This window comes from Tachypleus tridentatus, chromosome 1 (assembly GCF_004210375.1).
Source record: "Tachypleus tridentatus isolate NWPU-2018 chromosome 1, ASM421037v1, whole genome shotgun sequence".
NCBI lineage: Eukaryota > Metazoa > Arthropoda > Merostomata > Xiphosura > Limulidae > Tachypleus > Tachypleus tridentatus.
Window position 1 is genome coordinate 3,742,849 of NC_134825.1, and position 26,152 is coordinate 3,769,000.

A 26,152-nucleotide genomic window follows, 5' to 3' on the forward strand; every position below is an offset into this window, starting at 1 on the left:
TTTAAATTGAACTGTTATTCTGTAGACTTACGGTAAGTTTATGGATTTACAACAATAAAATCTAATGTTCGATTCTCTCCAATAAACAATGTGAAGGTAGCGCATTGTGTGGATTTACTGTAAGAAAACCATGTTTTATGTATTATATTCAATATAGTTATTTTTAAAATGAAAAAAAAATATATTGTTACGGTAAAGTGTAGTTCATTAACAGTTGTTTTAGCTAGTGTACCTCTAACAGTTAGCTTGGGTTCCCAATTTGGTTTTTACCCATCAGCGGCAGAGGAGATTCTCTGCTTGCTTGTAACTGTTAGAAACTGGGACTGGACATATGCGGTAAGTAAGTCATAAAAACGTTTAGGCCTAGTACCAATCGACAACTCCAAATAACTGGCGAACTCTTAAATTATTACATATCCTAATCGGATAATAATGTTAATGTATAACCAATAACCAAACTTCTTCAAACTCATTTTTCCTGTTTTTCATTTCCAAACTTGTCCTAATTTATAGGACACCAAAAATTTTTTTTAAACCCAAATACAGCTTAATTACTAAACTTGATAAACGTTGCATGGGCGTTGTTTACATTTTATATAAAACCAGTTCTCTTACTCTCCTAATGGTGTGGTAAAAATATATTTCCTATTTCTATTTGTAGTTTTAAATTATGTTCAAGTATTTAAAATATTCTATTTGCTCATATTTATTTTCTAGTTTTAATAATATTACTTGCAATTTATGTTCCCTCGCTAAGTTTTATCTTTCAGAATTCCTTATGAGAGTTATTTCACTCTGGGCGAGTCCAAATATATCTTGAAAATAGGGGTGGAAATTACTTTCAGTGAGTGTGGTTCGTGGTAAATTGGAAACCCTGTGCATGACTTTAAAACATTTTATACATCTGTGTAAATATATATTTATATTGTAAACAAATAATAAAGTAGCGTTAAAATACTTAGGATAAACGTAATAGAAATTACCAGCGAAAACTTACCTTCTACTTTCCTTTATAATAAGTAACAAGAGTAGCGGTTTCCTCATTAAATTTTAGAGTGTGTTTTTACACTGCTTATATTATACTGTAAGAATAGCTAATAACTGAGTATTCAGTTTTGCATATTTTGTTAGTACACTACAAATCCAGTTAGTTATGTACATCTATTGATCAATGGAACTATAACGTAAACCTTATTTTAAGTTAATTATCTGTAGCTGATTGAAGTTCAGTAATTTAACTGCTGATAAAGAGCAAATGTAGTTAGCCCATACTGTTAATCAAACTTAAATAATCATTGTGGTGATAAAGTAAGAAAAATAAAACTATTTATTCACTCCAGATAATTTTATAACACGAATTATTTCAACCGATGTTTCGCTCTCAAGAAGTTGTTATGGCGAAATGTCAGATAAAAGTTCTATTACCAACATGAATTGTAAAGGGTTTTTTATTTTAACTTTATTAAAAGAATGTGTAAATCATTTTGTTATGCACTACAAATTCTGAAAGACAATAAAAAACTCAATTACATCTGTTGTTGATGTTCGGTTTAATAAACGTCCGATTAATAAGGACGTTTTCTTGGTTACGTTCTGTGATTCACAGTAATATAAAATATTTAAACAAACTGTTTGTTTATTAATCAGGCACGAAAACACAAAATGACTGTTTGTGTTGGGCTCATCACGGGTATCGAAATACGATTTTTAGCGAATAAGCCTTCAAACCTACCGCTTACCTAGTAGGGGTCTTTTTGTGTGTGAAACATAATATCAATTTTTAACTTTCTCGTTAAGTCTATATGACTAAGTTTTCATCCAATCGTCTACATCTTCCTACTAGTTTAAGGTGTAAATCATTTAAATTTTCACTTTTTATGAATTTTAAATCATTAATAGTTTCAATTTGTAAAATAGACAGTTCTTGTACAAAATGTTTTAAGTCAAATTAATAAAAGATACATTAACCTTTTCTCTAAACAATAATTTATTTGTAAAGATGATAAATGTAAATTAGACATCTTTAAAAACCTTACATGTTTCCAAGGAAATAATTCCATCATCTTCAGAAGTATAAATCAAGTAGTACGCATGAAGTTACTTACATGTATAATTTGGATCTTTATAATGAAACAATTTACAACAACGATTTTTGAAGTTTACTTCTGTGGGTCGTAGGCCTAAATCTCTATTCATATCAATTTTATTTTTACCAATTTCTAAATATTTTCTTATATCCAGGTTATTTTCTTCTGTTACCCGTTGACGATATATGTACTTGAAATAACAGATCGACAAAGGAAAAAATGCTTTCCCACAAATTATTTTATGATAGACTATTGGGATATATAGAAACAACCTGGATTTACAGTGGGAAATATTCGAACATTGCTCGCTTCGAGTTTTAAAAGTTTCTAATATAACTGTTTCGGCTGCTTGACTGATCAAGTCAGAGAAGCTATGCCCGGCATGGCCAGGTGAGTTAAGACGTTCGACTGATAATCTGAGAATCGCGAATTCGAATTTTGGTTGCACCAAACATGCTTGCCCTATCAGCCGTGAAGGCGTTATAAAGTTACGGTCAATCCCACTATTCGTTGGTAAAAAGAGTAGCCCAAGAGTTGGCGGTGGGTGGTGATGACTAGCTGCCTTCCCTCTGGTCTTACGCTGCTAAATTAGGGACAGCCAGCGTAGATAGCCCTTGTGTAGCTTTGCGCGAACTTCAAAACAAACAAAAAACATACGTTAGACTGTGTTTCTTTTAGCTTTAGAAACAAGCAGTTTTTTAATGTGATATACATAAGTATGGGAACCTGCAGCCGGTATACGTGTTTCATCCAGTGTGTAGTAGCTACGTATAGGTGTTTTCTTGGGAAAGCAACTTTCTTCTCAGCCATGTACTCAGCTGGCTAACTTCGGGAGCGCCGTTATTAGAAGTACAGCTATTGATTTACCGTTAGTAACGTACAGTCATTAGGTCGATTGTTTAATGTATTCTATTCACTATCTATGTACAGTTGTTACAAATAGATTTTTGAAGTGGACAGTATAAAGTTTTCAGTTAGCAGTACACACATGTGGATTAGTTACAGTGGCTTAATATTTGTTCTGACAATAAAATAGTGATACAACGTAACGTAATGGTTGTAACAACAAAGACATTTCCATTTCTCTCAATGATCTTTCTAATTTAATCTATCTATCTATCAGACAGATTGGTAAACAAAAAACAAATAGATAGACAGAATACGAACTAACGAATAGACAGACAGTGAACTGTATAATTTTATCTATCTATCAAAAACAAACAGAGAAGCTAAGGTAAAATTAAACAAAAAAAAGGTCATTTGTTTCAATGTTCTCCCACAGTGGTGACTTCTGATAAATACATATCAAAGTATAATTAGAATAGCAAATATACCACACAATAGTACCTCGACTGTGCATAAATTTCTGATTGGAAGCTGTTACGTACACCGAAAATGAAAGAAGTAGGAAAATCCAACATCACAAAAGTAACAAACAAAATGTTTTTAATGATGTGGGAATCTTGCTACAAGAATTACTAAAGCAAGAAACAACAGTAACAAATTTATTTACTACTTTGGTATATATGTAATACATTTCTAATTTTCATATTTAAATTGTACTGTTCTCTTGTGAGTCAACTTAACGTGTTTATGAACTTGCAACACTAAAATCCAACGACAAGGTGCGGATAGTCAAGTTTCGTATTTTTACAACAAATAAATTTCTACGTTCTGAAAGTTGTCAATATTTCTCGTTAGAGTTTCCTGTTCTGCATTTCAACTAATTTAAGCGAATAGAATATGTAAGAAACAATTTAACGTAAATATAACAAATAAGTACAATAACTTTTTTTTAAAATCCTAAGCCCATGATGTACGCATACTTCCATCCTTATCTGGACTTCTTAAACGATTCCTATCTTTGGGTTACAAAAATGTCCATTTATTAGGACACCAAAAATTATTTTTTAGACACAAATACAAATTATTACTAAGCTTGATAAACGAGAGTATTTAACTTTGCTAGATACTATATACTTCTAAATGTATTTTTTGGGTATGGTAAGATAAAAATACATATTCTGTTTTGCAAATGTTTTTTTGAGTTATCATAACTATTCTAAACTAATTCATCAAGTTGAATTTATAACCTTATTTTATTAATACCGGGTATAGTTTACAGTACCTTGTATATTTTATAGATTAGAACTCTTTACTAGTTGTAACGCAACGTGGGCAAGTCTAAACATACGTTGAAAATAGAGGTGGTAGTTACTTTCAATGTGTGTGATTCCTAGTAAATTAAAATCGCGTACGCGACTTTTTAACATTTGTGTGAATATATATTTGTATTGTATAACGGATGGAAAAATAAAAAAATGCATTGAAAATTTAGTCGACACGATATGGATATATCATCAGCGAAATTTAAAATATGTTTTCTTCTACTTTGCTGTACAACAAGTAACAAGAGTATTAGTTTCCTAATCATATTTAGCATTATACTGTTACACTGCATATTTTATATTGCAAGAATAGCTAATAGTTGACTGTTCAGTTTTGTACATATTAGGTAATATTTTTTCAATACACTACGTATTCTTGATGAGTCAGTTCTCTATGTCTCGCACAACAATCTTTATCAGACGATCAGTCTTTTATATGCAAAAACGGCTCGTTTGGGCTGAGAAAACACTTTACATAGAAGAGCGAACAACGTTTCGACCTTCTTCTTGCATATAAATTTCTCAACAAGTGGGTTTCTCGTCATCACCGATCAGTCTTTTGTAGAATTATCTTCATCAAATCACAGTTGTCTCTCAGAATGACTACTAGCATACGCCACTCGCTAAATAACATTCCTTCCCTCAAACTTCACTATTTTCTATCTCACAATTAAAACAACTTCCTCACACTAATATATATGAACATTTAACGTGAACCAAGTACCGAATCATTTAATTACAGATGAAAACAAAAATTTAGAAAACTCGCCGAGAAACGCACAAAACATAATAAACATTAATATAAAAGTACATGTTACATTTTTAGTTTTTCTTTAACTTTGTCGCAACAGTACAAAGTCTTTTATCAACTCATATTTATAAACCTTTTTTTAAATACAACATAGAGTTTGTAAGGACTATTTAGATTTTAAATTTTAGATATTTGCTCTAACAGAAAGAGGGCAAGACCAAAAATATGTTGAAAATATGTAAAAGTTTCATTGAGTGAATATTAGTTTTCTAATTGAATTTAAGATTGTACTGTTGTATTCCTTTTTATAAAAATATCTAATAGTTGAGTGTTTACTTTTGCAAGTGTTGTGTCATATCTTTTCGATACAATATATATTCTAATTTAAGTAGTTCTGTATAGCTGTCAATGAATGGAACTATAAGTTAAACCTTATTTTATGTTAATATGCTATAATCGTTTTACGATTCATTATTTTATGTGTTTGTTTGTTTGGAATTAAGCACAAATCTACACACTGAGCTATCTGCTCTGCCTACAACGGGTATCGAAAACCCGCTGCACCACTGGAGGGCTATTTTAAGTAATGACAAATAGCAAACTGTAGTTAGCCTATATTGCTAATCAAATGCAATTACTCATTTTGGTAATAGAAAAAGAAAACTAGCTATACATCCCAGATCATTTTGTAAGAGGACTTACTTTCACTTGACCTTTCGCTATTTATTGAGGGCGAAACGACAGGTGAAATAAGTTCTTTTACAATCATTTGGTATATATAGGGCTTTTTTTCAACCTTTTATTTATTTGAATTTAGTTTAGTGGATGGAACAGCTAAGATGGACCAATAGGTGCCATGTTGTACCAAAGTGTTATATTGGATTTAATTACGTCATATGTAATTAAATATTTGAGTAATTTTATACTTTAGAAAAGATGAAAAAGTTGACTTTAAGCAATACTTTATCAAAACAGATTATTGCTCTTGCTTTACATATTGAAAGTCATCTCACATCAAAAGTGGACCTCGAGGTAAGTTTGCATTAAAAAGTCCAAGAAGAATGTAAATAGGCAATAAAGGTAAATTTTACTAAGAAAATTTGAAATCCTGTTCATCCATGTATAACACTATTAGTTTGTTTATGTAGCAGCAGTAGATTTATTTAAGACATAATTTGTTTACAATATAATAATGATAGTAATAGAAGACAACTAGTACTTATTGAAGTAGGTAGGTGGAACCTTCAGAAGCCTCAGTTTGCATTTGCCCCGTGGCCTGTCAGTGCCTTAAATCATGTCCTGTTTAATCTACTGTTGAAGTCTTGGGCAAATGATCAACTTTGATAACAAAGAACTCACTTTAGAATATAAAACTTGGAGATAGCTTGAATGGGTAACGAAAGAGATAAGTAACAAATGGACAATTAATATCTGATAATGAAAACTTACCAACAATTGTACATTTGTTATGTGTAATAAAGTTTCTTTCATTAAATATTCAAGGTTGTCTCTGCTTCTTTGATTTTTTTCTGTGGTTGTTATCATAAGATATAAAGAAACAACCAAGCCATGGGGTTGATATGCCTCTGGAGAGATCGATAGATTTAGTCATGACATGAATGACATATCTTATGACATTTATATAGCTGAAGAAACTTTAATTTTGCCTGCTGTTGACTTCAGAATTGAACACCAGGTATAAATGTAAAGTAGAAACTCTGAGGTAGATTAACCATTTGGGGTTTGGAATTGCAATTCTGTAAGGTTTAAACAGTTTGTATTCATTTTTCAACTTACAGTTCTTGAACTGACTTGCTACTCATGCATAAGACAATAAAATTATCACCTAATTTGGATTGTACTGTCATGGGTGTCATTAGGATCAGGGAACTGAAGGTTTCTCCTCTGTACTAATGGTCAGTGTCATTTGTAGATTTTAACAGTTCTTAAGCCTTTACAGGTTGTCAGGATTTAAACATGTTTAATACATTTATATTTGTATATGCATAAAAAGTCTTTGCTATCTTATACTATTTGACTAGAATAAATGATGTATTAGTTTAATATATACTCATGACTAGTTTGCTTAGTCAATTAATTCCAAAGATCTGTTTGTAGTTAGGGTCCATTAATACTGATGTTAACAAGAGGATAAAGTTTCTAAAAATTTCAAATTCTCCAATTATCCTTATTTTTTCATCTTATTATGCTTAACCCTGTGGTTATGTTAAAAGACAGAACTAGTGGGACACTGGTAAATATTAATCAGTGATGTCGAGAAACCCACTTGTTGAGAAATATATTTGCAAAAACGGCTCATTTGGGTTGAGAAAATATTTTACATAGAAGAGCGAACTACCCAAACGAGCCGTTTTTGCATATATACTAGTAAATATTTGTAACAAATTACTTTGTCACTTTAGCTAATAGATATTACCACTCAGGGACTCAAGTACATACCATAATTGTGTATTTTCACCTGTTTCTTACTATGGCTATGATCTTCATATTGCATTTTATTGTTAGTCTTGCAGTTAGTGGGTGAAAAAGGGATAAGAAAGACAAATTGGATACAAGTCTAGTAATATGTTTAGACTTATAGCCTTCTCACATGCATAAATTTTTATTTTTGAAAGTTTTCTTCTTTGATTCAAAAGTGGAATTAAAAGAATTACTTGTAGTGTATCAAACAAAAGACCTCTATTTGTTTACATTATCTTTAAAAGCTTTGCTGTACAAAACTTAAATCAATTTGAATTTAGATTCAGCTGATAATCAGTTTTAATTCTGATGTGACCTTATTTCCTTTTACTCAAAGCTCACTCAGTCTTGGTCTGCCCTCTAATCATTGCTAAAAAAATTTGTTACAGGACACCAGTCTATATACCCAATCAGTTTGTGCCATTTTGTACTGATCATGTGACTACCCTCCACCAATTGTACTGTGCAATATAAGCTAGTGCAGCTAATTCCTTCTGCTATTGTAGAACAATCCACAATTTCTCAGTTAACATTCTGTTAGATGGATATGTGTTTTAACTCACTTTTCGTGAGACAACAAAATGTTGATTTTGCTTGAGTACGTATTTATATCGTTCCTTCTGCTCTGGTTCCTACTGGAGTAATATCCCCTACCTTTACATCTGACCCGGTCTCTCCTCTGACAACTATGACCTGATATTACCAACATCAATATTCATGCATGGCTTTTATCCAGTTCCTTGTCTCAGCTCAGGGATTCATCCTTTGTGTAAAATTTTCCCCTTTCCATTCAATCTTCTTCCTCATTTATATATCAGTGGCAGTGGTCTACTCCCAGACATTGACATGTTTGCCATGTCTCCTGTCCTCCACTACTTCATCATTCCCAGTTCTTTGCCTGGTTGTTTGATCAGGGTTTGTCTGTGTTGACTAATTACAGTTATAAGGTCACCTTATTGAACACCTTCTGATTCTCCTCTTGTATTATTGTGTATCCTAATTGGACCTTCATTCCCCAGACATCTACTGCCCAGGCAGATGACTTGACCTTCTATCCTATTTCCTTACCTTTTATTTTCTGCCCGTGTTCCTCGTTGGTTCCATTTAGCCTTCTTTGTATGGTTTATGACATTATGTAACTCATACTGCCTTCTTTCATGTTATTGTTCCTGTCTATTTATTCCAAGGATTCCCTGTGTCCTGTGATTTGTTCCTTATTGTACTCACTAGTCAGCTGTGTCAACTCACATGACTATCAATATACGGTATAACGTTTGTTTTAACCCAATCTGTCATCTTTAGTTCCTTGCCTTCATTGGCATTTAGAGGAGATTGCTCAGCTTGAGATGTGAATATCTCTGAATATACCAAACATTGTATGACCTTGTTGTTTTTCCTCAAGCTGGTATCACCTTCCCTCTGTGGTGATTATATACATGTTCGTTAACTTTTGTTGACTGGCTGGGTCGATATATCACTTTTCTAGATATTTTATTATATTTCAGGACCCCATCTGGTGGCAAACACTGCCTGATCCAGTATGCTTCATATTACATTTAATGTAGGTATGAATATTTTTATAATGCTCAGTGTTGAGATGGAGTGTTTCTGTAAGACCACCTGCAGCTTTTGTGGTAGTGTGTGTATTTATATTTTATTTTATGAAAAGTTACCCATTCATTTATAAAGAACCCTGCCACTCATGGACCTCATGAGTAAAGCATATAGTGATTTGTGGCCATCCCAAACGAGCAGCAATTCCTACAATTGGGGTTTATCTGCTTTTAACAATAGGGATTTGAAGACACCCACTACATTGTCTCCAGTGTGTTATTCCTCCAGACTTCCCAATGCATTCTCTCCTTACCTTCTGGTTTAGTGAAACATAGGGCTCAATACCACTTCTGGTTACCAGTCTTTAAGTTAGTGGACTGTGGAGGTTTTGATAAACATAATGAAACTTTCTGGTCCATGTGTATACATCTGGTGAGAAGAGGACTGTGGTTACCATCATCATTAGAGTACAAAACAGTAAATTATACAATACTATTTAGTAACCAAGATACTTCTGTTAGATGGTTTTTGCTTGGACTGACTGCATTGGACCTAATGATCAAAGTCATTTTCCCCTGGGTGTTACTAGTATAAATGGTGAAGTATGATTGATGGATGGTGGCCATGTGATCAGAACATGTTCTGAAATGGTGCAAAACTGATGGGATATAAAGACTCTGTGCTGTATCAATTTTTCAGCAGTGCTTAGAGGGCAGACCAGGAAATGAGATAGCTTTGGGTGAATAAAAGTAAGCACTTACTAGATATGAATTTTAATATAAGAAAATGTTATGTACAACGTGTACTTGCTAGAATTTTTGAAAATCCTAAATGTCTAGTAAAACTAAGTTTTTTTTGTTGTTTCATTTATTGACAGAGTAATATAATTTTATTAATTTAGAATCTTTTATTTGGAGTAAGTACTTACAAAAATTACATTAAATTTGAGAGTTTTGTCATCAGATTGTGATGATTTTACTTTTAATATTATACTCATCACATCATTACTGGAGATTGTTAACTTTTTCTGAATGAAAATATAAAGTTCCATAAGAGTGGTAAACATAAATTCAATGAATATCAAGTTATTCTGGGTTCCTAAACTCTATAAGGTACTATAAGTTCAGATTCAAATCTGGATCTCAAAAAGTCCCCACTTAAAAACTGTGCATTTTAATTGGTTAAGATTATAAGTAACTCAAAGAACATCTGAAGAAATGTTGTAGTACTGTGAGAGAGAGGGCAGGTGTTAATCTGTTGTCATCATAAACTTACTTTGTTTTTAATTTTTGAGTAAGATGTTAACTATATATGGCCATTTATTCATGTTTTTTCTTATAGTTTTGTGATATTTTATTTACCATATTTAATGTCACAAAATTAGTGAGATTACAATGTAGCATGTGTAGTTTTGTAACAAATTATGTACATAAAGTTGATAACTGTTAATGTCTGTTTTTTGCTGTTTATTATGTGTCAAAATAATAATTGAAACCAAGAGTAGCTGGAAACATGTTAAACACAAAATAATTCAGATATGTGTTTAAATTAAAGCTTGACAAAGTTTTTATTATTGTTTACTTACATTATCTGTTTCATCATGTTAAACAAAAAAAGAGTTGTAATACATTTAATTATATTTATATAGAACAAAGTTTGTAGTTCATTAGTTCAACTGATGTCCTACTATGTGTTATTTTATGTATGAGGTGTATGTACACTCAGTGGGGTAAAAACTTACTCTCAGACACGTTTGAACTACATGAAACTGTTTGTTAAGATATTCATGATGTTTCAGCAAAAATGTTGTTTTAAAAGTGGTTATTGTATAATAAAAAGGATTTTAAGTAACAGTTTAAGTTTGAAGACATAAAGAGGTTTATAAATTGATATGAAAGTCATGAAGATAGTTTATAGAGAGTATTTAATTAAAAGTTTCTAACCTACTGATTCTTACTGTGTTTGTAGTTTATAAAGGTGAAGATGTAATGTAACCATGGAAGTATTACTGACGATAAGCAGGATGCTTTGATAAATGTCAAACTGATGAAAAATGAAGAAGAAACCTTAACTTGCTAAGTAGTAAGTGTGTATCTTTTTATATTGAAATGTAAGTAAATCATTTACATCACAGTGTGTGAATGTTAGTTTCTCACTGTAATGGTGTCCTTGAATTTTTAATTGTAATTTTTTATGTATTCATTATTTTACGTTGAATTATTACTGTTTAGGGTAAACTACAACAGTTGTAAATTCTGCACTATCTCTCGTGTGTGCTTTACTAATTGATCTAAAGAACAAATCTTCTATCTACTGCTATTAACACTTTCATACGAGCTCAGTATAATATACACAAGTTTATCTACACATTTGCACACATTAATTATTTGCACTATAACTTTTGATACAGCATGTGTATCTTCACAAATTTTGATAGACTTTTAGTAAACATTACAAGTATTTGGTATAAAAAAATTAGATTTTTTAATAAATATTTTTGCTAAAGATTTGTATGTGAAAATAGTGTCTCCTTCACTACTAGTCTGAGTGCAAAGTGATTTCATGTTATGATTAAAAAAAAACTATTCTTTGTCCCAAAATTGCAACATATTATTTATGCAATCTCTAAAACCTTCTAAATACATTGGAAACCTTTGTTTCCATTAAGACTTTATATTTTCTCTTATTTTCTATACTCTAACTATGTGGGGTTTGTCACTTGAACAAACTCTTAACCATCCTACAAAAATTAGAAAATAAATATAAATTATGTTTTTTTCATGCTAGAATGACTACATATTATAACATGAAAATACAAATATTTACTCTAAGTAGCTTAAGTCTCATAACATTATATATTTATATTTTTTATTATAACTTGTATTGATGCAGTATACGTGCACTCATATATCTAATAATATAAAACTGACCGTTAGTTTTCCATGTTTTGGCTGGATTTTAATGAATTAGTATTTTGTAATATACAGTCACACTTCAATTATTATACATTATATATATATGTATACAATTTATTAAATTTATTTTTCTTAAAATACAGAACAATAAATCAAGAACTAAAGTATCTCTTCTTGCTTCAACCTTTGTACTCAGTTATAGCTGGACATAGGTTGCTAAGCCTGTTAAAATTTTGCCTGTGTAGGATATAAAACAAAAAAATGTTGCTAAGCCTTTTAAAATTTTGCCTGTGTAGGATATCAAACAACATTTTTATTATATTTTATATACACAATTGAATAACCAAGAGATCATAAATAACTACACTAATACCATAGAAGGCCACTATAACTTATTAAGCTTGGTTTCTAAGATGTATTTAGATCTAAAAAAATGAAACTTTGAGCAGTTTAAAGACACAATCTACCTCCTTATAAACATGGTAGCCTTTTCAAGGATTAAATTGACTGAGAAAAACCACAAAGGGGACATTCTAAGATCTTGATTGGTTATTCACATGTCATATACTGTAGTAAGTGTGTGTAAGGAACCATTTCAAAAACAGAAAAAGTTGAACAGGACCATCTTATTTGATTCAGTACATAAGCCATATCTCAGCAAAATAAAAAAAGATATGGTGTTATTATTTTATATTCTTTCAGTTCCTAATTATTATGAAACTATAGACTTAGTATTGTGACATCACAAACATCTAATTTCAAACAGTGCTATATTCAACATACCATGTGACTGACTAATATCAGTATTTAAATGTGTTATTTTAATATTTATTTCTAAATTAAGACATGAACCCATATATAATATTAAAGTTTGAATTATAATCTACAATGTGATTCCAAACTTACTGACATTAAAATAGCAGTCCAATAAAATTTTGAATGGAAATCAACAAATATGATAAAATAACCTTTGATACAATACAGAATGAGATACACGTATAGAAAAGTGGGAGAATCCTGAAGTGAGCTATTCATTATTATTTGTTCCTTTGCACCATCAGTACATCATATGCATTGTGCATCCCACAAGTGTTGAGTATCACTGCTCATTTCAATGTATAATATATATATACAAAGTCATTATCATTAGATTATAGCTACGATTAATGACGTATATATCTCATTCAGTGTTGCATCATATTAGTTATCACTAAGGTAATGGCACAAAACACAAAATCAATAAGATGAAATAAATGTTGAACTTTGAGTTGATAGAAAGTGATTTAACTCTTGTGGTGGGTCATGGGTCAAAGGCCATGCCATCACTTTTGTTGACTTGCATTCAAAGTTTCATTAAACTACTATTTTATGAACTTATGTTACTGAGTTTGGAATCAAATTGTAGATTATAATTTAAACCTTAATATTATGTATGAGTTAACTGGACACAGCTTGTCTTTAGATATGTCTTTTCATATGATTTACAACAATGTGTGTGCTAATCATTTTAACTTTTTATTAACTCGTCATGTAGCTTATCCTTTATTTGAAAACACTGTACAAAATTTTAAATTTAACAGGTGGAAGTTTCACTGAAATTTGATTTTCTTGATTGTAATTAGTCCTAGCATCTTCATCATTTCTGGTTTATTTTCTTTCTGTCTCATATAAAAGAGAAGGTCCTCTACAACAACAGTTTTGTGATTTAACTAGATTTCACATTCCTCATCCATCCCATGGTTTTTAGTACTTCTTTCCGAGAGTCATCCAGTACTGTAATGGCAACTAGAAATACAGGTAAGTGAGATCTAGCATTTGTGACATTCTCATTATGTTACTTCAGCTAAGCCTACACAGTTTTGTGTGTTTTGTCATCACTGTTGCTTTCATGCCTATTTTTACACCTCATTTCCTCTTTCTGGTGTGGATCAGTCAGCCCAACTTTGTCTTCAACTGCTTGGATTCTACAGGTGTGTGTCTTTTATTTTCTCCTGTTTACAGTAATTTGTTTTGCTGAAATTCAGGCTCTGTTGTTGTTTCTTTCAGTTTAGGAATCTCCTGATTTGTGTTCTTTCTTATTCTCTCTGTTTATTTGTCTTCAGTTCTTATCCAACTTCTTTATCCATTCTCATATGCCATTTGGAGGGTTTTGTCATGCCTTGCTCTTGGGTTTCTTTGTTTTCAGTTCTTATCCAACTTCTTTATCCATTCTCATGTGTCATTTGGAGGGTTTTGCCATACCTTGCTCTTGGGTTTCTTTGTTTATTTGTCTTCATTTCTCATCCAACTTCTTTATCCATTCTCATGTGTCATTTGGAGGGTTTTGTCATACCTTGATCTTGGGTTTCTTCCATCTTCTCTCCCACTTATCTCGATTTCTTTGTTTTGGGTTGTCCTTTGTTAGGTTGCCTTACTTTCTAACTTTAATAATCTTCATCATTTCTTTGTGCTGTGGTTTTGATGATATTTATTGTAAGCTGAGTTTGTTCGTCATCTTTTCTCTCTTTGTTTTCTTGAGACCAGGTTTTGTTTCTATGTAAGGCAGGGTGGCCCTTTCTTCTGCTCCTTTTCCTCTTGTTACTATCTATGGTCTCTTTGAGAGCTTGGCTATCATGAGTCTTGGAAGTGATTTATTTCTGGGCTTGTGGTAGTTTGCCCACAAGACCACTAGTGAACTCCATCTGGTAGAGCCTCTCTATATGAAAGAAATGAATATTCTAATATATGTCATAATTCAAAGTTGTGTTTTATCTGAGTTTAATTTATTTATATCAAAAGAGACCTTAATAAACAGTTTAATCTCCAGTTTCCTTGTCATGGTGACCCAAGTTACAAATAATCTCACTTTTCTCAGCCTATGAATTAAATAGAATAAAACACAACATATACATTTATATCTAGTCAATAAGTATGTTTACTTGCCCTAATGACACCAACAGTTCAAAGTCCTTTGCTGAACCCAGTAGAAACCTGATGGTTGCCACACCCATAATCTGTACTTTTCTGTTGAGGTATACAAGACAGATGTATTTACTGCATAGTCATTAAAAATAGTTAATTTTACATTATAATCTAACAATTATTAATTTAAAATTGGCAACAAGTTGTCATCATAAGGTAAGTACAACTGCTTTTAGTATTGTTGGCTGTTTTGTTCATTATAACACTACTGTAGTTTCTTACCTAAATATGGAAAGACAATTAAATTGTATTTAGGTTTTAATTTTATATCTTAGTTAATTATTTATTAATTTTGTTTAAATACATAATTGAAAGGTTTAAACATTTTTTATCATTATCTTTAGGCTTAAAATCTTACAGAAGTTTAAAATAATTTTCTGAAGGCTTGTGCATCTCTCTTCAAGATACTACAATATTTCCTGAGGGCATTCTTGACTTGAGTCAAGGCAAACTATAAACTGTAAAAGACATTAAAGTAAAATAAAACATTAAAATTAAGAAAATATTTTTATGTTATTCAAAAAAGTTAAAATATGTATATATTGATATTTGTTAACTACATTCACACCTTTCATTACACTATAAATTAATTATAATAACGAGAATTAGTGATGTGGCAGAGAAAATAGCAAATAAAATGTAAACATTTACCTTACAAACTTTTCATGTTTATTGAGGAGGTTCTAGAGGCTATACGAATGAAATATGAAAACTGTGAGGAGGTTCTAGAGGCTATACAAATGAAATATGAAAACTGTAAGGAGGTTCTAGAGGCTATATGAATGAAATATGAAAACTGTAAGGAGGTTCTAGAGGCTATACAAATGAAATATGAAAACTGTAAGTAGGTTCTAGAGGCTATACAAATGAAATATGAAAACTGTAAGGAGGTTCTAGAGGCTATACCAATGAAATATGAAAACTGTAAGGAGGTTCTAGAGGCTATACAAATGAAATATGAAAACTGTAAGGAGGTTCTAGAGGCTATACAAATGAAATATGAAAACTGTAAGGAGGTTCTAGAGGCTATACAAATGAAATATGAAAACTGTAAGGAGGTTCTAGAGGCTATACAAATGAAATATGAAAACTGTAAGGAGGTTCTAGAGGCTATATGAATGAAATATGAAAACTGTAAGGAGGTTCTAGAGGCTATACAAATGAAATATGAAAACTGTAAGGAGGTTCTAGAGGCTATCTGAATGAAATATGAAAACTGTAAGGAGGTTCTAGAGGCTATACTGAATGAAATATGAAAACTGTAAGGAGGTTCTAGAGGCTATATGAATGAAATATGAAAACTGTAAGGAGGTTCTAGAGGCTATATGAATGAAATATGAAAACTGTAAGGAGGTTCTAGAGGCTATACAAATGAAATATGAAAACTGTAAGGAGGTTCTAGAGGCTATACAAATGAAATATGAAAACTGTAAGGAGGTTCTAGAGGCTATACAAATGAAATATGAAAACTGTAAGGAGGTTCTAGAGGCTATACAAATGAAATATGAAAAGTGGTGTAAGATGAAAAAAGTATTTTTATTTTTAAAATCAAAATTATCTTGCTTTCAAAATATTGTTTGTAAAAATATTAAAATAATGTCATTATTTATGTGTGAGACGTAAAATTTATCAAAATCATACTCGTTTTTGGGAGAATGTGTAAAGACACCTCAGAGTTACAGCATTTATTTTTATACACGTATCCATGAATGTAATTTATATCCACCTACTGTGAAAGGGTAAAATAAGTTGTTCTCACTTTAGGGATTTTAATGTATTAATAAAACTCCTGTATAGTGGTCATAGAAGGAACATATTAATGCATTTGTGTAGAAAAGACTTGAAAGATGTCAGCAAGAATAGTATAAATATTTCCATTAAGCCTTACTATTATAGTATGAATATTTCTATAAAGCCTTACTATTATAGTATGAATATTTCCATAAAGCCTTACTATTATAGTATGAATATTTCCATAAAGCCTTACTATTATAGTATGAATATTTCCATAAAGCCTTACTATTATAGTATGAATATTTCCATAAAGCCTTACTATTATAGTATGAATATTTCCATAAAGCCTTACTATTATAGTATGAATATTTCCATAAAGCCTTACTATTATAGTATGAATATTTCCATAAAGCCTTACTATTCAAAGATAGAAAAATATACAGTGTTGGAGTGTTATTAATTCTATTTCATTCCTTTGTGCTAATTTTTATACTTTAAACCAAATTGTTTTCCTACATCCTTTCACACATCTCAATTTCCTGTTTGACCAACTTTACTGATCTTCAAAACCTTTTGTAATTCCTGTAAATATAAATTTCTTAAATATGTAATGCTTTTCTTCAGTTTTATTGTTAACACCCTTTGTGAACCAACCTGGTTATTTACTTACAGTTACCCTTTGTGAGCCAACCTGGTTATTTACTTACAGTTACCCTTTGTGAGCCAACCTGGTTATTTACTTACAGCTACCCTTTGTGAGCCAACCTGGTTATTTACTTACATCTACCCTTTGTGAGCCAACCTGGTTATTTACTTACATCTACCCTTTGTGAGCCAACCTGGTTATTTACTTACAGCTACCCTTTGTGAGCCAACCTGGTTATTTACTTACAGCTACCCTTTGTGAGCCAACCTGGTTATTTACTTACAGCTACCCTTTGTGAGCCAACCTGGTTATTTACTTACAGCTACCCTTTGTGAGCCAACCTGGTTATTTACTTACAGCTACCCTTTGTGAGCCAACCTGGTTATTTACTTACAGCTACCCTTTGTGAGCCAACCTGGTTATTTACTTACAGCTACCCTTTTCTTTTTATAAGAAATACAGTTGTTTTTAACACTGAAAACTCTACACAAATTTTCCACATCTGACTAGTGTCTCCAAATAACTCAACTGCACAATTCATAGCAGATAATTCTTGTTCCTTGCCTTCAAAATTGTTTAGAAATTTGGAATCAAGATATTATTTCTGATTTTCATATGCAGTGAAACATCAAATGTAATACAACATTGATCACTATCAAACCTAATGCAACATTGATCACTATCAAACCAAATGCAACATTGATCACTATCAAACCTAATGCAGCAGTGATCACTATCAAACCTAATACAACATTGATCACTATCAAACCTAATACAATGTTGATCACTATCAAATCTAATACAACGTTGATCACTATCAAACCTAATGCAACATTGATCACTGTCAAACCTAATGCAACATTGATCACTGTCAAACCTAATACAACATTGATCACTGTCAAACCTAATGCAACATTGATCACTGTCAAACCTAATACAACATTGATCACTGTCAAACCTAACACAACATTGATCACTATCAAACCTAATGCAACATTGATCACTATCAAACCTAATACAACATTGATCACTATCAAACCTAATACAACATTGATCATGATCAAACCTAATACAACATTGATCACGATCAAACATAATGCAGCAGTGATCACTATCAAACCTAATGCAGCAGTGATCACTATCAAACCTAATGCAACATTGATCACTATCAAACTTAATGCAGCAGTGATCATTTGTATCAAAGTGTTCCTAAATTTCCATCCTCTCAACCATTTCTGTATTAGAAGTTAGCAGTAAATCTGAAATAACATTATTTCCAGTTGGTTCTCTGATCAACTGGTGAAGAAAGCCATCTTGAACAGTTTCCAAAACCTTTTCTCCCCCATGGTTTGACTCTAGCACTTCCCAATCAATATGTGTGAAATTAAAATCACCCATAATTATGACTCCATTAACAACTTAAACCTCAGCTTCATTGTAAAGTTTCTAATTTCATCTGGTAGTCTGTAGAAAATTTCCACTAGGAGCTTTCTCTCTTGATATCCACTAACGAAAACCCAAATGGATTCAGTCTCTTTGCTATTATCTTTAATATTTCCATCTTCAACAGATTGTAACTCACACTATGTATAGAGCTATTCCTTCCTTTCTTTCTACTACTCTGTCCCTATAAAACAACCTGTAATTATGTATTTTAAAGAAGTTTCAGTCATCACAATCATATACTATATTTCAGTTATTTCCATTATATCAAAATCTTCTATTCTTACCAGTGTCCTAAAGTCATCTGTTTTATTTCTTGTACTTCTAGCATTACTAGAATAATAATTAAGCCTATTCTTATAACTACATTTATATTTATTTCCTATGCTATAATTTCCTCTACATCTCAGTTTTGTTTCATTTACTTTATCCTTTCCACTACTATCTAGACCTAGTGTAAAACTTTCCTTATTTGTAGCTGAGTTAATATTCCTTACAAACATACCAGAACCTTTCATACTTAAGTTAACACTTCTCTTATTTACAGCTGAGTTGATATCCCTTACAGACATACCAGAACCTTTCATACTTAAGTTACCACTTCCCTTATTCACAGCTGAGTTAACATCCCTTACAAACATACCAGAACCTTTCATACTTAAGTTAACACTTCCCTTATTTGTAGCTGAGTTAATATCCCTTACAAACATGGCAGACCCATTCATACATAAGTTAACACTTCCCTTATTTACAGCTGAGTTAATATCCCTTACAAACATACCAGACCCTTTCATACTTAAGTTAACACTTCCCTTATTTACAGCTGAGTTAATATTCCTTTTAAACATGGCAGACCCTTTCATACTTAAGTTAACACTTCCATTATTTACAGCTGAGTTAATATCCCTTACAAACATGGAAGAACCTTTCATACTTAAATGTAAATTATTTAGTTTAAAACATTTCTTCCTTCCACTGAACTGATCCAACCAGTTCAACCAGCTTACCTGCTCAACCTTACATATTAATTTCAGCCTAACATGTAGTTCTAGTGACTTACTCAAAATTTGATCTCAAATATTAATTTCTGGCAGTATTTCTGACACAATTAATTTATGATCTTTATCTTTAAATGCTTTTATCAGTGTCTTATTTATCAGCTCCTCTGACTTACTTTTCTCTGTTATCAGTGACTTATTTATTAGATCCTCTGACTTACTTTTCTCTGTTATCAGTGACTTATTTATTAGCTCCTCTGACTTACTTTTCTCTGTTATCAGTGACTTATTTATTAGATCCTCTGACTTACTTTTCTCTGTTGTCAGTGACTTATTTATTAGATCCTCTGACTTACTTTTCTCTGTTGTCAGTGACTTATTTATTAGATCCTCTGACTTACTTTTCTCTGTTGTCAGTGACTTATTTATTAGCTCCTCTGACTTACTTTTCTCTGTTATCAGTGACTTATTTATTAGCTCCTCTGACTTACTTTTCTCTGTTTTCAGTGACTTATTTATTAGCTCCTCTGACTTACCTTTCTCTGTATGGTTGACTCCTACATACAGAACAAAAACTGTATTGTTGTCAGTCCCCTTCATTATATCTCTTGTTCTGTAAGTCATGTCTTCCACCTATGCCAAAGGAAAACATAATCTTTGTTTTCCATATTTATTCCACAAACTATTCTATCCACATGTTATCTCAAGGAATCATCTATAACTATAACCTGTAAGTTCACAATCCATATCATTATATATTCCTTTTCCTCCCTCCAATAGTTCCTCATCTATGCATCCAAGGGCCCAAATCTGTTGCTCAGTAGAATAGGGTCCTTACAGTTGAGTTCCTACTTCAACCATAATATTACACTTTCTAACTTTCTGAATGTCATTGTTAATCTTACATGTAAAATCCTAAGTTCCTCTTGAAGTCCTGCTGTCATTTTCTACAGTTTACACTTCTCTTTATCCATTTCCTCAACTTTAGTTAGAACAGCATCCAACTTTTCCTCCAACCTGCAAACTCTACATATAAGTTTAACATCCTCACTACAAGCTTCCTTATAAATACATAGTGGTCCAGAGCTCCTGAATAAAATCCAACCCATTTGTTGCACATAACAAACAGGGAATGCTCAACCCCACATTAATCTAAACCATTCTATTATTTTTAACATTAAAATAACCACTAAAGACTATAATTAGATATCAGTATACTGTTGTTAACACTGTTAAGCCTAAGTTTCACAACTAACTAGTTTTTAGACTGTATTTATTAAATAAAAACAATGTATTTAATTTGCCTTACAATTTCATTGCAAGCTGAATTACAATTCAACCTAAAGAACTATTATGTGTACTAAGCCTAATCTAAAATTATACTATATGTTACATTAATAAAATCTAAATTAAAAGGTTATACCTGTAATTATAGTCCCAATTTTACTAAATCTTTTTTTTCTCATTCAACATTAATTTCTAAAGATAAATATAATAAACCATATAACATTAAAAAATCCACAATATGATCATAACTTTGTTTCCTAATATCTTCTCTTTTCAAGTAGTACCCTCAACTTAGGGTGCTCAACTTGCAACCTGAGGGTCCTGGGTTTAAATCCCTGTCACACCAAACATGCTTGCCTTTTCAGTTGTGGGAGCATTATAATATTATGATAAATCTCACCATTCATTGGTAAGAGAGTAGCCAACGACTTGATAGTGGGTTGTAATGACTGTCTTCTCTCTTGTTTTACACTACTAAGTTAAGGACAAAAAGCACAGATAGTCCTATGTAGCTTTGAGAGACATTCAAAAATGAACAAACAAATATCACCTTCTATCTGCCAGCTCTGTGTTCCCTGTTTCACTTCTTTAGAAAGTGTATTCACACTTCCCATCCTTTGGATGTTGTAAATCAGATATTTTTGCCTTCATTGTTACCAGGATCTTGTACCACTCCTCCTACCTTATCCTTTATCCAAATTGTATTTTATTTCCTTCATAAAACTTCTGTGACTCAAGAAGGTCAGTTCTTCTTTTCTCCTGTCTGTCTATCCTCTGTTTCTTATCTCTATCCTTGTCCTAATATGGATAGATTACTGTTCTGTCAGTGTCCTCCATTGTTATATTTTGCACACATCTTCTTTTCAAGGTCCTCATTCCCACCTTTTTATCCCTAGCCACCTTCCTCTTCCCATGATCTTACCCTGATTACCCTGACTAGTTGTTTTAATGTTTGATTCAGTTAATGTATTATTCCTTGTCTCCTTTGCAGCTTGAGATCTTTCAAGTTTCCTCACACCAGATTCTGCATCTTATCTACTCCCTTGACTCTCGTCTTCATTGGCCATTCAAGGAAATTCTATAATTAGATGTGTAAAAAAACTCTGTATATGTTCATTTCTCAGTATCTAATCCACATATCTGTTTTTGCTCACTATTGTGGCTATTCTATAGACTTTGGATACATGATGCTAAAATAACAGATAGATTTTAAGGAATCTTGATAGAAATGAAATAAAAATCCTATAAGCCAAGCACTTTTGAAATATGGACCTAACTTCTTCAGGGCCAAACTGGTAGAAGAAGAGAGGTTCACATGCCATAGGGTTTCTATTTTATACACTTTGATATGAGGAAGGTATTTACTAATGCTCCTTTCTTCCAGGGTTTCCTTATAATACTTCCAGGGGATACTCCTATACTTCCCTCACACCAGTCTCTCCTCCATTTCAGTGTGGAATTCAGGTTATTATTGTGTGTATAAGAAGAGTACGTTATTGGAAGTCATAATTTTCCTAAATCAAATTGTATTTCCAATAGGTACTTCCTAAATCAAATTGTATTTCCAATAGGTACTTTCTAAATCAAATTGTATTTCCAATAGGTACTTCCTAAATCAAATTGTATTTCCAATAGGTACTTCGCCCCATCCATCCTCCCTACAATAATCCTGTGTTCACTTCTTCTGCTACACTTTGGAGTGGAAGGTTGGCAGTAGTGGAGAGGTAATGCATGATGATTTGCATGAAATACTGTTGTAACTTTGGATTCCAAGAGAGGGATGACAAAAGCTTGTGGCATGCATTTCTGAAAAACTATGCATACAGAGGGCAGCACAAGATGAGAAAATCTAATTATGCGAGGGAGGGAAGTGCCTATTGGAAAAACATTTTCATTTGGGAAAATTATAACATTAATAAAAAATATAATCTATAATTTACTTTTACAAAAGTCTCTAAGTGTAATGTTTGGGTATTTCAAAACTGTCTACCATATCTGTTTTTAATAATATCAGTGACTGAATATTTATTATAAATTCATAGGTATACCATACATTTTCAGACACATGTTATGCTGTTCATATTGTATAATTAATGTTAACTGTCTACAGATGTTACACTGTTTTCACTGTAACATTAATGTTAGTAGTTCGTACATGTTACACTATTCTTATTAACCAGAAGTGCCACCAGAGAACTCCAAATATGAGTTATCAGTAACCAGAATTCTCTCCAGAACACTAGAAACATGAGTTTTCAATAACAAGAAGTATCACCAGACAACTGCAAACATGAGGTTTCAGTAACCAGAACTCTACAAACATCAGTTATCAGTAACCAAATGTCTCACCAGAACACTACAAACATGAGTTTTCAATAACGAGAAGTATCACCAGACAACTGCAAACATGTGGTTTCAGTAACCAGAAGTCTCACCAGAACTCTACAAACACCAGTTATCAGTAATCAAAAGTCTCACCAGAACAATACAAACATGAGTTTTAAGCAACCAGATGCCCCACTAGAGAACTCCAAATAAGTTTTCAATAACCAGATGTCCCATCAGAAAAGTCCAAGCATGAGTTATCAGTGACCAGAAGTCTCATCAGAACACTACAAACATGAGTTTTCAATAACCAGAAGTCTCACCAAAGAACTCCAAACATGAGTTGTCAGTAACCAGAAGGATCACCAGAATGCTAAAACATGAGTTATTAGTAACCAGACGTCTCAGCAGAACATTACAAACATGAGTTATCAGTAATGGAAAGTCTCACCAGTACACTACAAACATGAATTTTCAGCAAGGAAAAGACTCACCAAAACACTAGAAACATGAGATTTCAATAACCAGAAGTCTCACCAAAGAACTAAACATAAGGTTTCAGTAACCAAAAGTCTCACCTGAGAAGTCCACACATGAGTTTTCATGAGTTTTCAGTAACAAGAAGTCTCATCAGAATACTAGAAACATGAGTTTTCAGTAACCAGAAGTCTCACAAGAACACTACAAAAATGAGTTATCAGTAACTAGAAGTCTCACCAGAACACTACAATCATGAGTTTTCAATAACCAGAAGCCCTACCAGAGAACTATAAACAGGAGTATTAGTAACCAGAAGTCTAACGAGAACACTACAAACATGTTACAAGTATCCAAACGTATCTCCAGAACACTACGAACAAGAGTTTGAAGCAGCGAAAGTCTCATCAAAACACTAGAAACATTAGTTTTCAGTGTCCAGATGTCACCAGGAATTTTACATATTCCATCTTCAGTATTTAAAGGAAAATAAAATAATACATCATTTCTAACTAAATAACTAAAATTCATTGCCGTAATAACGATCATTTAATCAAAACTAAAACACACAATAAATAAGTTAGTAACTCTCTATCCGAAGACCTCTGATATGGGTATTATTTTTTTTTATTAAAATAAAGTACAGAACAACGTTTTGAACTTCTTAGAACATCTTCAGGTTAACAAAGTGAGTTTGCAACTCACCGTTGACAAACACAAGTCTTAGGGATGAGAGTGTAAACGGGAACGTGACTGTAGAGGGCGTTTCAGTAGATGTTAGGTATAAATGCGTTTCTTTATATTGGTTTAATTTTGGTTTTAGTTGTTGTATAAGCAGGACTTCTTTGGTTTTGCGTTTGTTAATGTTTGTTCCCTACTTAGTATCTGGGTGTTTTCTATGGTTATGTTGTGTTTATTTGATATGAACTGTTAAAAAACGCGTGAAGGTGTTTTTTATGTTCTTTGAATGTGGTTTCAATTTTTTCTGCTTGGTTCTCCAATATAGAAGTCGTGGCAGTCGTTTCTTTTTTATTTTATAAATAATGTTGGTGTTGTATTTGTCAGTGGAAGTTTTACATAGTACGGACTTTAGTTTTGTACCTGGTTTCTGAATAAATATGGTGTTTACTGGAATGCTGTGTTTTGTTTTTTTCCAAATGTTGCATATTTTTTGCTGATATCGGGAATATATGGTATGCAGCAGTGCAAGGTTTTGTAGTTTGTTGTTCCTTGGGATTTCTATGGAGTTTTTGTTGTATGTTTGTTGTTAACCATGTTGTTGATTTACGTGTGTGCATAATTTTTTCAAACACTTTTGGAGGAAATTTGTTTATGTTGATGAAGTGTTGTTTTATTTTGTTGATTTCCTTCTTAATTTTATCTGGTGAACATAGTTTTATGGCTGTGTTTATTTGGTGTCTTAATATGTTGAGTTTTTGTTTTGTTTCATGTGCTGAGTCCCAGGGAATGTATAGTCTAGTATGGGTGATTTTTATGTGGATTTCTGTTTTGAATTGTGTATCGGTTCTTGGGATCTTGAGGTTGATAAATGCTATTTGGTTAATGTTTTTTTTTTTTTTCGTGTGTACAGTTGAATGTAATGTTGACGTGTATGGAGTTAACGTGGTTGAAAAACTAAGTGTGTGTGTTCTGTAGATTTGAATCCAGCAACCGTATCATCAACATACCTGTACCAGTGTCGTGGTGGATGTAAGGCCAAATTGATCGCTTGAAATTCAATCTGTGCCATGAAAATGTTGGGTAGAACTGGTGACAAGAGATTCCTCACACTTAGGATATTTATTTGTTGATAGTTTTGATTATTGAACGTAAAGTTAGTTTTCGTGGTAGTGAATTCTATAAAGGTTGCTGGTGTTATGTATCAATTGGTTGAGGTCTTGGATATAAAGCTCTAAAGCTATCTTGCAGGGTTCAGTTGTTGGAACTTCTGTGAAGAGGGAGATTACATCAAAACTGGTCATTAAGGCTGTATGATTTAGTTGGTGAATATATTTAACGTTTAAGAGTCTTTGAAAAAGGAGCTAGCTAATGTTACATATTTATAAAATGCCTACGCTATATATTTACAAAGGTTGTAACTGAATGATTCATAGGTCGACATTATAGGTCATAGTGGACAATCGGATTTATGAGGTTTGGTTGTGACGTATAGTTCTGGTGTGCATGAGACGGTCTTTCGTAAGTGATAATAAAGGTTTACTGAGATTGTGTTGTTTTTTTTCCTTTATAGTAGTATTTTTTAAATTGGTTTTCATGTGTTTTTGTTCGATTTATGTTTACTAGTTTTATTTGTTTGTATCTAAT

General features: G+C 32.1%; 2 long non-coding RNA genes across 24 annotated transcripts in view; one reads left to right on the top strand and one right to left on the bottom strand.

Annotated features, from left to right (window-relative positions):
- Positions 1 to 240: 240 nt before the first annotated feature.
- LOC143232143 (uncharacterized) overlaps positions 241 to 26,152 on the top strand; it is a 35,027-nt gene continuing 9,115 nt past the window's right edge. For 2 of the 20 annotated variants that reach the window (XR_013017540.1, XR_013017507.1), the window contains exons 1-3: positions 5,561 to 6,038; positions 11,010 to 11,151; positions 22,410 to 22,489. This is a non-coding gene — a long non-coding RNA (uncharacterized LOC143232143). Of the gene's footprint in view, positions 337 to 5,560; positions 6,087 to 11,009; positions 11,152 to 13,669; positions 13,755 to 14,917; positions 15,074 to 22,409; positions 22,565 to 22,628; positions 22,895 to 26,152 lie in introns of those variants that run through there. The other 18 variants (XR_013017558.1, XR_013017518.1, XR_013017501.1 and 15 more) reach the window with 16 other exon arrangements.
- On the bottom strand, positions 11,978 to 24,580 carry LOC143232563 (uncharacterized). Of its 4 annotated transcripts, none has more exons than XR_013017630.1 (5): positions 24,533 to 24,580; positions 20,644 to 22,103; positions 20,275 to 20,371; positions 14,879 to 14,959; positions 11,978 to 14,651 (listed from the first exon to the last, which is right to left on the bottom strand). It is a non-coding gene; the product is annotated as an uncharacterized LOC143232563 (long non-coding RNA). The 4 variants fall into 4 exon arrangements; XR_013017661.1 differs by having other exon boundaries at positions 20,644 to 20,755; positions 24,533 to 24,563; XR_013017650.1 differs by lacking the exon at positions 24,533 to 24,580 and having other exon boundaries at positions 20,644 to 20,755; positions 21,576 to 22,359.